Raw genomic sequence first — 12,560 nt, forward strand, 5'->3', positions numbered from 1 at the left:
CCCTCAGCATTTGTGGGTGCATCCCGTCGGGGCCCATGGACTTGTGGATGTCGAGTTTGCCTAAACGATCTCTAACCCGATCCTCCTCCACCAAGGGCAAGTCTTCCTTTCCCCGGACTTTCTCCCTGGTCTCCAGGGTCTGGGATTCCTGAGGGCCAATCTTAGCAGTGAGGGCTGAAGCAAAGACGACATTCAGTATCTCTGCCTTCTCTGGGCTTCTCTGTGCCCTCTGTTGCCAGGGTCCCTGCCCCATTCAGTAGTGGGCCCGCGTTTTCCCTAGTTTTCCTTTTGTTAATGATGTGTTTGAAGAATCCCTTCTCCTGTGTCCTTGACACCCTAGCCAGGTTTAATTCCAAGCGGGCCTTGACCTTCCTCGTCACATTTCTGCATGCTCTGACAACGTCCCTATATTCATCCCAAGTGGCCTGTCCCTGCTTCCACCTCCTGTACGCTTCCTTCTTCTGTGTGAGTTTTTCCAGGAGTTCCTTGTTCATCCATGCAGGTCTCCTGCTCCCTTTGCTCAACTTCGTGCCCTTAGGGAGGCACGGTTTTTGAGCCTGGAGGAAGCGATCCTTGCATATTAACCAGCTCTCTTGGCTCCCCTTCCTCCTAGGGCCTGATGCCACGGGATCCTTCCAAGAAGGTCCCTGAGGAGGCCTCTCCTGAAGTCCAGGGTTATTGCCCTGTTCTTTGCCCTGCTTCCTCCTCGCAGGATCCTGAACTCTACCATCTCATGGTCACTGCAGCCAAGGTCACTGCAACCTTCACACCTCCAGCCTTCCTTGTTTGTTAGTACAAGGTCCAGCAGCACACCTCTCCTTGTTGGCTCCTCCATCACCTGAGTCAGAAAGTTATCATCAGGGGTCTCCAGCAACCTCCTGGATTATTTGTGCCTTGCTGTGTTGTTCCTCCAGCAGATGTCAGGGTGGTTGAAGTCCCCCATGAGAACCAGGGCCTGTGATCATGAGTCTGCTTCCAGCTGTCTGTAAAAGGCCTCATCTACTTCCTCCTCCTGTTCAGGTGGCTTGTAGCAACCACCCACAACAGTTGCACCCATGTTAGGCTGCCCTTTAGTCCTTACCCATAAGCTCTCAACCCACTCATCGTCCACCCCGAGGCGGAGCTTCATACATTCCACATGTTCTCTCACATAAAGGGCAACTCCACCACCTCACCTTCCTGGCCTGCCTTTCCTGAAAAGCATGTAGCCATTCATGACAACATTCCAGCCATGCAAGCTCTCCCACCATGTCTCTGTAACTGCAGTGAGATCAAAGCCCTGCGACTGCGCAGAGTTCTCTAACCCTTCCTGTTTATTCCCCATGCTGCGTGCAGTGGTGTACAAGCACTTCAGAGAGGTATTCGAGCATGCCGGTTTCCCAGAAGGGGTGCGCTAGGGTACCCCACAGTCATGTCTTGTCGGCACTTCCTTGGCTGCATGCACTTGCTGCACGTATCCCCGCTTGAGCAGTTTTGCTGACTGCACGGTCTCTGTAACTCTCCCCTTCCCCGCTCTTTCCTAGTTTAAAGCCCTCCTTACCAGGCTGGCCAGTCTGACGCGTGTCTGACACACGTGCCCTGCTTGGTGAGGCGGATCCCGTCTCTCCCAGTCAGTTGTTGATCTTCAGACAGGGTCCCATGGTCATAGAAACCAAAACCCTGCTGCCAACACCAGTGGTGCAGCCAGTTGTTTATCTGGAGAATCCGTCTACTCCTCCTCTCATCCTTCACCCTACCTGGCAGGATCAAGGAAAAACAGCCTGGGCCTCCACACCCCTGACCACCATCCCCAGAGCTCTGAAATCCCATTTGATAGTTTCCAAGTTGCCCTTGGTATCGTTGGTGCCCACATGGAAGAGTAGAAGGGGGTAATCGTCAGACGTGTGGACAAGCCTCGGTAGTCTTTCCCTGACGTCTCTGATCTGAGCCCCCAGCAGGCAACAAACCCCTCTGGCCAAGCGGTTTTCCCTAGTCGGCACATGAGTGCCTCTGTCCCCGGCAGCAGGGAGTCACCCAGAACAATTACTCACCGCTTCTTCCAGGTGATCCTGTATGGCACAGGGCTCACTGGCTCAGTTGCTTCACTTGAAGCCATGCCTAGCTCCTCCTCAGCTTGAAGGGCACTGAACCTGTTCATCAACTGCAAGTCTTCAGGAGCAGCAAGAGCCTTTCTCCTCATAGAAGGAGTGACCAGTCTCCAGCCTTCATCTTCTACACGCTTATGAGTTATTGTTTCACAGGGCACAGAGCCCACTTTCCTCCCTGCTAAATGGGGGTTGAGCCTCCTGAAGCAGTAGGGTTTCTGAAAATATCCTGTCTGTCTCTTGCTCATCTTCACAAATGCTACACAGCCTGCTTACTTCCTTCTTGTGTGGGAAAATGCGGAAGAATGTCGAGGAGATAGGCGATGGAAGCTAGCCAGACTGTTCCGTGGGAAAAGGAGCATCAACAGGGCATGGTGATCGACAGTCATGTGGCTGAGCCCTCACCAGTGTGGTGCTGCACCTGGGCCTTGAATTGGAAGCAGTGATGAGCTCAATATGCTTGCTCTGCATATGTGTAGTCCATAAAAACCTCACATAGTGCCCCCCACAGCGTTCCTCCATGGACTGATGCTTAGTTGTGCCAGGGACTCTCCCGCTTCATTATTGCCTTGATCAGGAAATCGCTGGGGAACACCCTCTCAGATGCAGAGGTAATAAACGCTCAGCATTGACCCTAGTGTGCCTTGTGTTTGTGTATTCCTTCCTGCCCGGAGTCCAGGCGGTGACCCTGCCTTACCCTTATACCCCTGTAACTCCTTGACCTGGCAATTCAACTCGTCAACAACAGCACACCTTCTGCAGAAGAAATGACTGTCATCCCCACCTTCAGGGAGAGCTCTCAGGCACTCCCTGCAACCTGAGACCTGCAGAGCTACATCCACTGTCAGAAGGTCTGTCTGGGTGGAAGCCTCTGACACAGATGACACAGCAACTCCAATAGCTACCGAGGAATGAGCTCAGCAGCGTGTTAAAACCATACCTGAGGGAGTACCACTACTCCCTCACTACTCCCAAGACTAGAGATGAAGGGGCCTTCTGCTGCATCTGTTTGCTGCCTCTGGGAGCTTCACTCTAGGCCTGCTCTTATATAGGCCTCTGCCTCACACTGACTCACAGAGTTCTTGACCCATCCTAATCAAGGGCTAGCTGAAACAAAAGCCCCAACTCCCTCTCATCAGGGGCAACCAACAGAGCTTGTTAGCAGCAGCTACACCTAGCTAGAGCTTCCCAGGAGAAGTTAAGGCCCTCTGTAGCTGTCCTTGCCTAGCTCCCCTTTCCTGTCAGCACCCTCTATCTAGTTACTCAGAGAGTCCTCAGTTCAAACAATGTTTAGTTGGAAGCAGGCTTTAACATGGCATTAAAGCTCTAATATTCATGTTTTGCTGTGATGGAGGGCTAATGCTAAAATAATCAATCAATCAGCTCTATTTTTAATTAACTCCATTTTTTTTCTCAATTTGATTTTTTTTTAAGATCCTAATGCTCTGGTGTATATTTCAGCTTAAGATTTTTGCTCCATATACAAACTACAGATTAAATTACTTAAAGTACAAAGAATCAAGATATCTGTAATAAAAGCTGTAATAGATGCAGTGAAAAAGAAAAGTTATTTAAGAGTCATTAAAATATTATAGCGAAGTTACATTCTAATATGTTTATTTAGGAAAAACAACAACAACAAAAAGACTGAAGACCATTGAGTTTTGCCTTTACCTGGACTGACATCCAAGAAGCCTAACATGTTTCTCCATCTTAAGAAGCAATTTACCTTTTTCTTGAGGGTTCTTATTCAGATATGCTTGTTTGTTCATATTATTTTTATTCTTTCTCAAGAAGGAAGAATCTCTCAAATGCCTTGCTTTTCCTTTTTTTTCTCTCTATTTCAAGCAAAAAGCCTCTCATCACAGTGAAAACTACTCATTTTCCCATAAATAGTATGAAAAATTAAAAGTGATTTGGCTCTCTCTCTAACTTATTTGACAGAGATTTAAGAATTTGGTATAATTTATTATACCAAATACATTACTATAATTATTTGGTATGATAATGGTACTACACAGAAAAATTGCCCTAAACAATTGTCCTGTTTCTGACAGTGATCAGTATCTTACATTTCAGTGCAAAACAGAAAAGAGCATGAAGTAAACATCTGGGGGGAAAATATGACTGTTTGAAAGTATTTTCCTAAGTAAAAAAATGAGGAATCCTGGAATGTGTCACTGCTAAAGAAAGGAGCTTCAAAGAACAGGCATACCACCACAAGATACAATCCTTATATTCCCATAATTCATTTTTTCCTTGAAAATGTTAATAAAATCAAATGTTTAAAGTGTATTTTTCTGTAAAATGATTTTCAAATAATAGAAATTATTTTTAAATTGGAGCTTTCCAATACATTATGAAAATTCTGCACACTTATGACAGATGCTACCCAAGGAATTCAAAGTACTTTCAAATATCTGAAGTTGGAATCATAATGTAAAGTTCAAAAGTCAGAATTTAGTTCTGAAATATTTACCCTGATAATTTTAGCAAAATTATTTAAATAACTCAATATATGTTTAATTTAAATTCATTTAATCGTCTTAAAATCATTACAACTAAGCACACCAGCAATTTAGAGAAAAATATTAAGCACAACAGTACTGTAAAGTTTAGTACTTTAAAAAAGTATGGTAAATCTGAATTTTCCTTATTCTTTAAGCATATATTAGGTTTATGTGTGTGTTAGATATTTCTAAACTATAGAAAGTACATTTTATAGAAAAATTCCAAGCTATTGAAAAAAATATGTGAAATTAATGTTACACTTGGAAATGAATCCTCCCCACCCTGAAACAGAGTTGATTCTATTAAAAGTGATAAATGAAATGGAAATTAAAATTTTAATGAGGTGCTTGTTAATCCATTTGTTCACATCTAATTTGAACTTGGTTAAATTGCTACTTATTATGAAGACTATAGATATGATTCCTTCTAAATCTCCAGGGCAAACAAAATGTTAGAGGACTGCTTGTCCCAAGATAGGTCCCTAGTATATTATCCAAGCTTCTGAAATTAAGCACTGGAGCTATTTCCTGTGATACATTTCATTTAAGAAAATTAATGACATTTTAAAGTAGTTGGTGAAGTCCTTTGACATGGTAATTGCCCACACCAGAACAATAGACAAAATATAACCAAAAGGAGACTGCCTACCTGCCATTGATCATTTCAAGACTGCAGGGTTTGTTTGTACCTATTGCAATTCTGGAGGACTTTATTATCTGCCATTTCTCTTTGCTGGGTTTTGGCTTATTTTATTTCATTCGGTGGATGTGCAAGAATTTGGTACAGGCACACATATCAATGATTCTTTCTGTTGGACTGTGACGAGCAATAAAAAAATATATCCTCATCTGCAAGACAGCACTGAAACTACAGTATCAATAGCACAGCATACATTTACACATAAAAGCAAAATGTAGAGCAACTACAGTAACTAATAATGTACAATCTTATAACAAGGCCATAAAAAATCACTGTATGAAAAGGAACATGTATACGGACATAAACCAGGAGATGCCAAAATCAAGTTTGCACATACACATCCCAAAAGAGTCTGTTGGTATTACAATATTGGCTTTACTTAAATGGCCCCATACATTTTTTCAAATAATTTATTTTTCATACAAATATATTCAAAGCTAATAGCACTTCGTAATATTGCCTTCAAAACTGCAACTTTGAATTTGTCTTATTATCAGGTTAGTTCAAGTGTAATGATAATTGAACACCTGAAACATTGCATAATTTTAGTGAAAGGCAGAAGAGTTTAAGACACACGGTTTAGAATCTTTTTACTTCATATATGATCAATTATCTTTTCTCATTGGTCTGTATTTTTATTTTAGTAACATAATTTGCTGAACTTTTCAGAATCTCATCACCTAATCCAATATATCCATAATATGATTCAATAAATGTAACTGTTCCCTGAAAGCAGCTATTTTTCTTAACATTAATGTTCATTTTTAAAGGATCCCAAAGTTTCAGTTTTCTGAAAAGTGTATGTCCAGCTAAATTCATGGATCAGATATGTAGTTTGTTCTGGTGACAACAGAACATTTAACACAAAAAATCTTTTTGCCTGTTTGGTATTTTCCACAATATTTGCTATCATAAAATAAAATAAAATAAAATTTATTTAAATAAAAATCATTCACCAAATAAAACCAAAATTCACCAAGGACCAATCCTCAGTGCATTCTATTAATAATGCCCTTATAGTCTGATAGTTGACCTTCCAGGATAACGTATCAATTTCCTTTTTTAAATCTTTATCCACCTTATATTCCTTCCTGTCTTCTCCACTTAATACTTCCCCATCTGTATCATCTACCATGTATCTAGAATTCTAAATTATCTTACATATCTCTGTTGCACCACAACCTAGGAAAAGGAAAAAGTATAGAGGAAGGATCCTTCAGCTGAAAACTACAACAAGCAAGGTTTGGCACTTATTGCACTTATTTTAGTACTTCTTCTGAGAAATAGAAATTGATTTTTCCTCCCCTTCTGGTATGGTTTGTATGTATTTTCTAATCTAAGATTGAAGTAATCTAAATATAACACACTAGGAATAAAATTTCAAATTGCAAGAAAAGATACCGTTTTGATAATCATCAAAATTCAGCTAAATAAACGCGGTTTAATTTTAGGGTACTTGCTTAGAAAAGAAAGAAATATACTTGAGAAAAAACAGTAGCTATTTAATATTACTGATACTAGCTCATGTGAATCTGCTTCATCCAGTACTGAAATGAACTTAGAGCACTTATAAATTCAGTTACCCTATCTCAATGGAGTAGGTTGTAATGACCTGCTGGAAGGTAACAAACTCTAAAAGCACTACATACATTTTGTAACCAAGCATCTGTCTACATGTTTAGTTAAAACATTACTCTGTGCATTCCTCAGGTTCTCTCTTCACTTATAAAATTTGTTCCTTTTGACTTCCGAAAAATGTGAATGCGTATCTACCGTGACAATCAAATCTGGATATTTCTCATGAAGGAAGATTCCCTGAGATTGATTTAGGATAGTATTAAATTTCTCTTTGTTATTTCCATTTTTCTCACAACAGAATATTAATTTACAGACTGAAAGAAGAAAGGAAAGGCAGGTAGAGATGATATAAGACTGTGCTGTACTATCCCCCAAAACAGCCTTCCTCTGAATCTGTGATAAGGAAGAAAGCCTCTGGAAATGTTTGTGTTTTCTATCGTTGAGTAAATGGCTTTGTCTACCCCTGTTTACTTGTTTTGACACATACAGATTTATATGATTCATCTGAACATCATCTCTTCCTTACATTAGGTAAAAAATATTACCTCGATTAACAGATTTCTCACAGAACTTAACGGACACAAAAAATTTTCTCTATCACATGGCCTTTAACATACAGCAATTTTTTTTTCCAGAAATAAGTTTTTTTTTTTTTAATTCAACTCATTTATCTTTGTTCCAGATGCAGATTTGCAGTATGAACTTTTAGAAAGCTCCAACAGGAGCCAATGGCAACTCAGACTGACCCGGCACAGTTTCAGTTGCTTCTGTCCCAATTAGGTAGTAGAACCTACTGAAGCAGAATTTGCCTAGCAAGAAATAAACGAACGATAGCAGAATCCAACTAATCAGCAGTTAGTTATGGAATCTCAATCAGATGAAGCCCAGAACATCAGGTATTTTGGGACACTAATGGAAGACACTTTCCATAGCAAGTCAATACACAATCGGGGGAGAAGGATTAAAAAGGCAGTAGCCATCTTCTTAACACCACCTCAGTTAAGAGTGAATTGCTGAGTCCTGTGCTCAGAGCATGAGCCTAAGTAATTGAACTAAGCAATTCAATTGAACTAAGCATTTGAATTAAGCAATTGAACTGAACAACTACAGCTAGGCAAGCAGCAGCACACCTGCACAGGCAAAATGGCTCATCTGGAAAGTGGCTACTGGTGACACATGAGAGAAAATGCAGGGGGACTATGGGGCACACAGGGCTGGAAACTTACCTATGGAGAGCAGTTTTTCATGATTGCACTACTGCATGTTTTTTCTTACTTTTATTTGAGGAGTGCACTGTACTTAAATTGGAGGCAGCTCCAGTCAATAAAATACATATGTTCTTACACTGTGCTAATAACTGCAGTACACAAGCATAACAGAAGATTTCAAAGTCAAGCTGTACTATTGAGTATCAGTGTAAGAAGCTGGACATTCTTTGCAAATTTTAGATCCAAAGAGGTCAAGCTCAGGATTCCCATTAAATTGCAGACGCACGCCTAGAGATAGCCAAACACCTGCATTGGAGTAAATCAGTGGGACTGAAGAGGAGCAGTCTCTGAAAGTAATCGGCAATGGGCAGAAAAATGTTCTGTTTAATACTGCAGTTGAGTGTGTTAAGAACAAGATTCTCCTAGAACAAGATTTAAGGATGGTGGCAAGTCTGAATTCAGTAACATCCTACCTTTCCCCAGACGTAAACTCCATTGCCTACATTTCTGCACAAATGTGCACTCAGCAGTCAATCTGCAAATGCACAATAAATTCACTGAGTCCTGATAACATTTGATTTATAAAGTTCAACCGTACTGTGTGTGCACAGTAAATATCTAATCCCTTCCCATAACCAAGCAGTAAACAATAAAGAAATAGCTAAGAGCAGACTGCCTTCATCGAAGTAATTCATTCAGCTCATAGCTAGTTTTTGGCTGACATCTTTCTTGACAACATATCAAATGTCAGCAACAGATGCAAGGTAGATGAATAATATTGGTGGTAGCAGCTAACCCTTTCCATCACTTCTCCAAGGAGCCATATTACTGCGCCTCACAGAAAATGATAACCAAATGCAAACTACAGAGCAATTAGACTGTCTGGATGGGTTAGATGCAAATGAACTCTGCAGGTGAAGCACCATGATACAGGGGGAGCACTCCCCTTTTTCTGTCCTCTCATCTTTTCCGATGAGAGGCCAAGAATCATCTTTTTGTTTTATATTTGTGCATTAGCTGTAAAGTAGATACATGATCCACAATCACAGTTTATTCAATAAACCACACCAATAATATATTATTTGTTATTTCTAAGAAGAGATATCCCTTGCTGCTAATCTTGAGAGGAAAAAAATTACTTCAACCCTACCAAAGAGAGGAGCACATTACTGCTATCATTTCTCAAGCCTATAGAAGTGTAATGCTTCCTATCACTCCAACAGATCCCTCTTGAAGGGCTACCATCTTTCCCATATGGTAGGCTTCCAAAACCTGGCGCACCTTAATGTAGCTGATTTTACATAGGAAACCCCTAAAAATCATATGGAAGAGTTTTAACTAAGAACGAACAATGAGAACTTGTAGAGACTTACTCTACAGATTCCTTCACCAGGCCTTCCTTCACTAAAATAACTCTTTTTAACCTTTAAAGCAATTACCATCCATCAAAAATTTCAGTAATAATAAGCAAAATTTGTCAAAACATTGTATTTTAATCACTTTCTAAGTCATATAGGCTTACATATCCTAAGTCATCATGACTACAAAATTCTAGCAGTCTCTGTAGCTACTAAAGATTCTAGTTTGATTTTCATATTAATTCACTCAAAATTAGACCTATCAAACTCCATCATCATAAAAAAAATCAAGATATACAAAAATTATCCATGAATGATGTGTATAGCATAGATATTAAAAAGATGCGTGGCAAAGTTCAGATGAAAAAGAATGAAGAGTTAGATGCAAAAGACAATCCTTCAAATAGGAAGAATAACTTATAAATGCCTAATTCTCTATTTTAACCCATATTTTGTTCTTAATATCAGAGATCTCTAAAAGCAGACCAAAAAATAAGTTATGTAGATGATATCACCAGATACCAGACAGAGGATTTTGCTAGACACAGGTCACGAGGATGAAAAAATGGGATGAAGCTCAAGTGCACTTGCACCTCTAGGGTTGGGATTGCAAGGACCAATCAAATGATTTATGGGTAACCGGCTATTTCATATACATTACTGTGGAACTCTGTTACTTTTTCATTAAACTGAAAGGGTAAAACAGTGAGATGAGGTAGAGAGAGATATCTTCTACTTTAGGGAGGCTATCCCTTCTCAGTACTCAACTAACTTGAAAAAGGTACAGCACTCAGGCACTAGGTTTCAATAACGGAGACTGCGTCCTTCATAAAAAGGATTATTTGATTCTATCAAGTACAGGAATCCCTCTAAGACAATTATGAATTCTAAAAGTATCAGAACTGCCCACGTGCACAGTGAGGGACATTCATTCCATTGCTCTTGGAGATTTCTGATGATATTACAGAGTGTGAATGCATAATCAGCACATATTTGTCCAATGCCTAAGAAGATAGGGCATAGAGGAGCTGCAATGAAGAACACAACCTACAACAAAACGTTCAGCTAAGTGAATCTAGTAACTGGCTGAGCTCTTGGATCCAGAAGCACCAAATGCAAGTAGTAGCTAGTTGCATATTTTTTTCAAAATCAAAAAGGATAAAATCAGTAGGAATGGACACACACTGCATATGTACACATGGTCAGGTTAAACTGATCTAAGATGTGCTGCCTTAAAAAATGCAATCTCCCTGTTCCAGAAGATGTTCCAGAAGGTCCTTATGATGGCAGCCATCATGCAACCACATGATGAATCCTGATTTTTCTCCCACGTTTTCAGCAAACTTATCTGTGTTTTTGCAGTAGGGACAAAGGGACTGCTTTTGCAGCAAGACAATTGCCTAGCACTTGAAGCTGGCCACTTTCAGCTTACTTGAATGCAGTGGATGCAAGGAGACAATGAGAACAGGGAAAGTTAAATTGCAAAGAAAAATTGCAATGGTTCAGAGCAGGGTTGAAAGCCATGACTATTGCATCTCAGAAGTCCTTTTTAAAGCTTGTAGTATAGAAAATCAACACCTTATGCTTATTCACAAGAACTGTTGTTGGCAAAGGCAGTTCACTGGTTTTACAGGTACACCTCTGCAATTTCAACTTCAGAACACTAAGTCTTTTTTTTTTTTTTAAACAAGTCTTACAAGACACTGATTTTTCATTTCTTTCGCACTTTTCAGATGCATCAGAATGATGAACGACAGGGCAGGAGGTGGGTCTGCCTCAGATAAGAACATTACCCCATGACTTCCTGCCTGTGGATGGGTTTGAAATCAGACAACATGCTAAAATCAAGTCAGTCATGACTGCACCAGAAATCTAAAGGAAAAACATGAAGGCCTGGTCCAGCTGTTCATATACTTAGGAATCAAACTGGACATATGCATGAAAAATCATGCATTCCACATGGCAAACCAGAACCTTGTCTGTTGGGAAACAAAGTAGATAAGAAGGTATCATTGAAGCAGCTGCAGTCTGCCTTCAAATGTGCATAGTGTATAACGTATATTTGTGCTAGAAAAGAAATAGTCAATTAATGTCAATTACAGCTAATTAAAAATTATGGGACAATGGGAAAGAGGACATGGACATACAACCCTCCCCTCTCCTCCCCCCCGCCCGGTATCTGTGGCATCTTTGGTGTCAGCATGCAACAGAAATTTCAATTACAGCCAAATATATCCAGAGTATTGAGTTGCAGCATTTATTTTGAAGGCAAATTATGTATTTAATACTGATCAAAGTCACTGAAAACTAAGGTCTGATCTTAATAAAATCCTTAAGAATCTCTTCAGTGGCACATATACAACAGGAAGAGTTTCCTAGCAAACATTTATGTCTTTTGGTAACAACTAAAGCCTGTGCTTCTCACTACCAGAAGTCATTTAAAGTTATTAAGGACCTTCAGACTTGCTTTATACACTTTAACATCCCCTTTTCAAGCAGTATATGTACTATAATGGCATTACGGCTAGGAAGATGGAAGATAACATTCAAGAAAATTTCTCCTTAGGTTAGGCAAGAATTCCAGATGATGCCCAACTGGCTTTGGAACCACAGATGCGGTCAGCTGCGGGAAGGGGTAGACAAGACACTTTGTCTAGGAACTTTCAACATATCCAGTCCCAGAGTTTCTGGAATTTCAGGGCATAGAAAGAAATAGAATAGTTGGTCCCTTTGTGGGCAGCATGATACAGAGTGCTTTTCACTAGCACAGCCTGGCTGCTTATAAAGTATCAGATCAATTGTAAAAATGCTTGCTGTAATATGGAACGATTAGTTTCCTGATTTTAGAGTTGGAAGTTGAGTTACATAGACAAGCCTTACATTAGTAACACAGCAAGCAGGTCGACAGACACTGTGTTTTACAGCACGTGTATGCTTTGGCTACATGTTCAACTGATTTCCAGAGGCCTGTAACAGCTATAAATTATAAATATACTAAACAGGATATAATTAATATTCACTTGCCTTGGATCCAAATATTAAGTTTACTAAAACAGTGTAACTGACAATACTGTGTATTTTGTAACACTGTAACTGCATAGACATAACATGTAAGCATTCTA

Source organism: Struthio camelus, chromosome 2 (genome assembly GCF_040807025.1).
Source record: "Struthio camelus isolate bStrCam1 chromosome 2, bStrCam1.hap1, whole genome shotgun sequence".
NCBI lineage: Eukaryota > Metazoa > Chordata > Aves > Struthioniformes > Struthionidae > Struthio > Struthio camelus.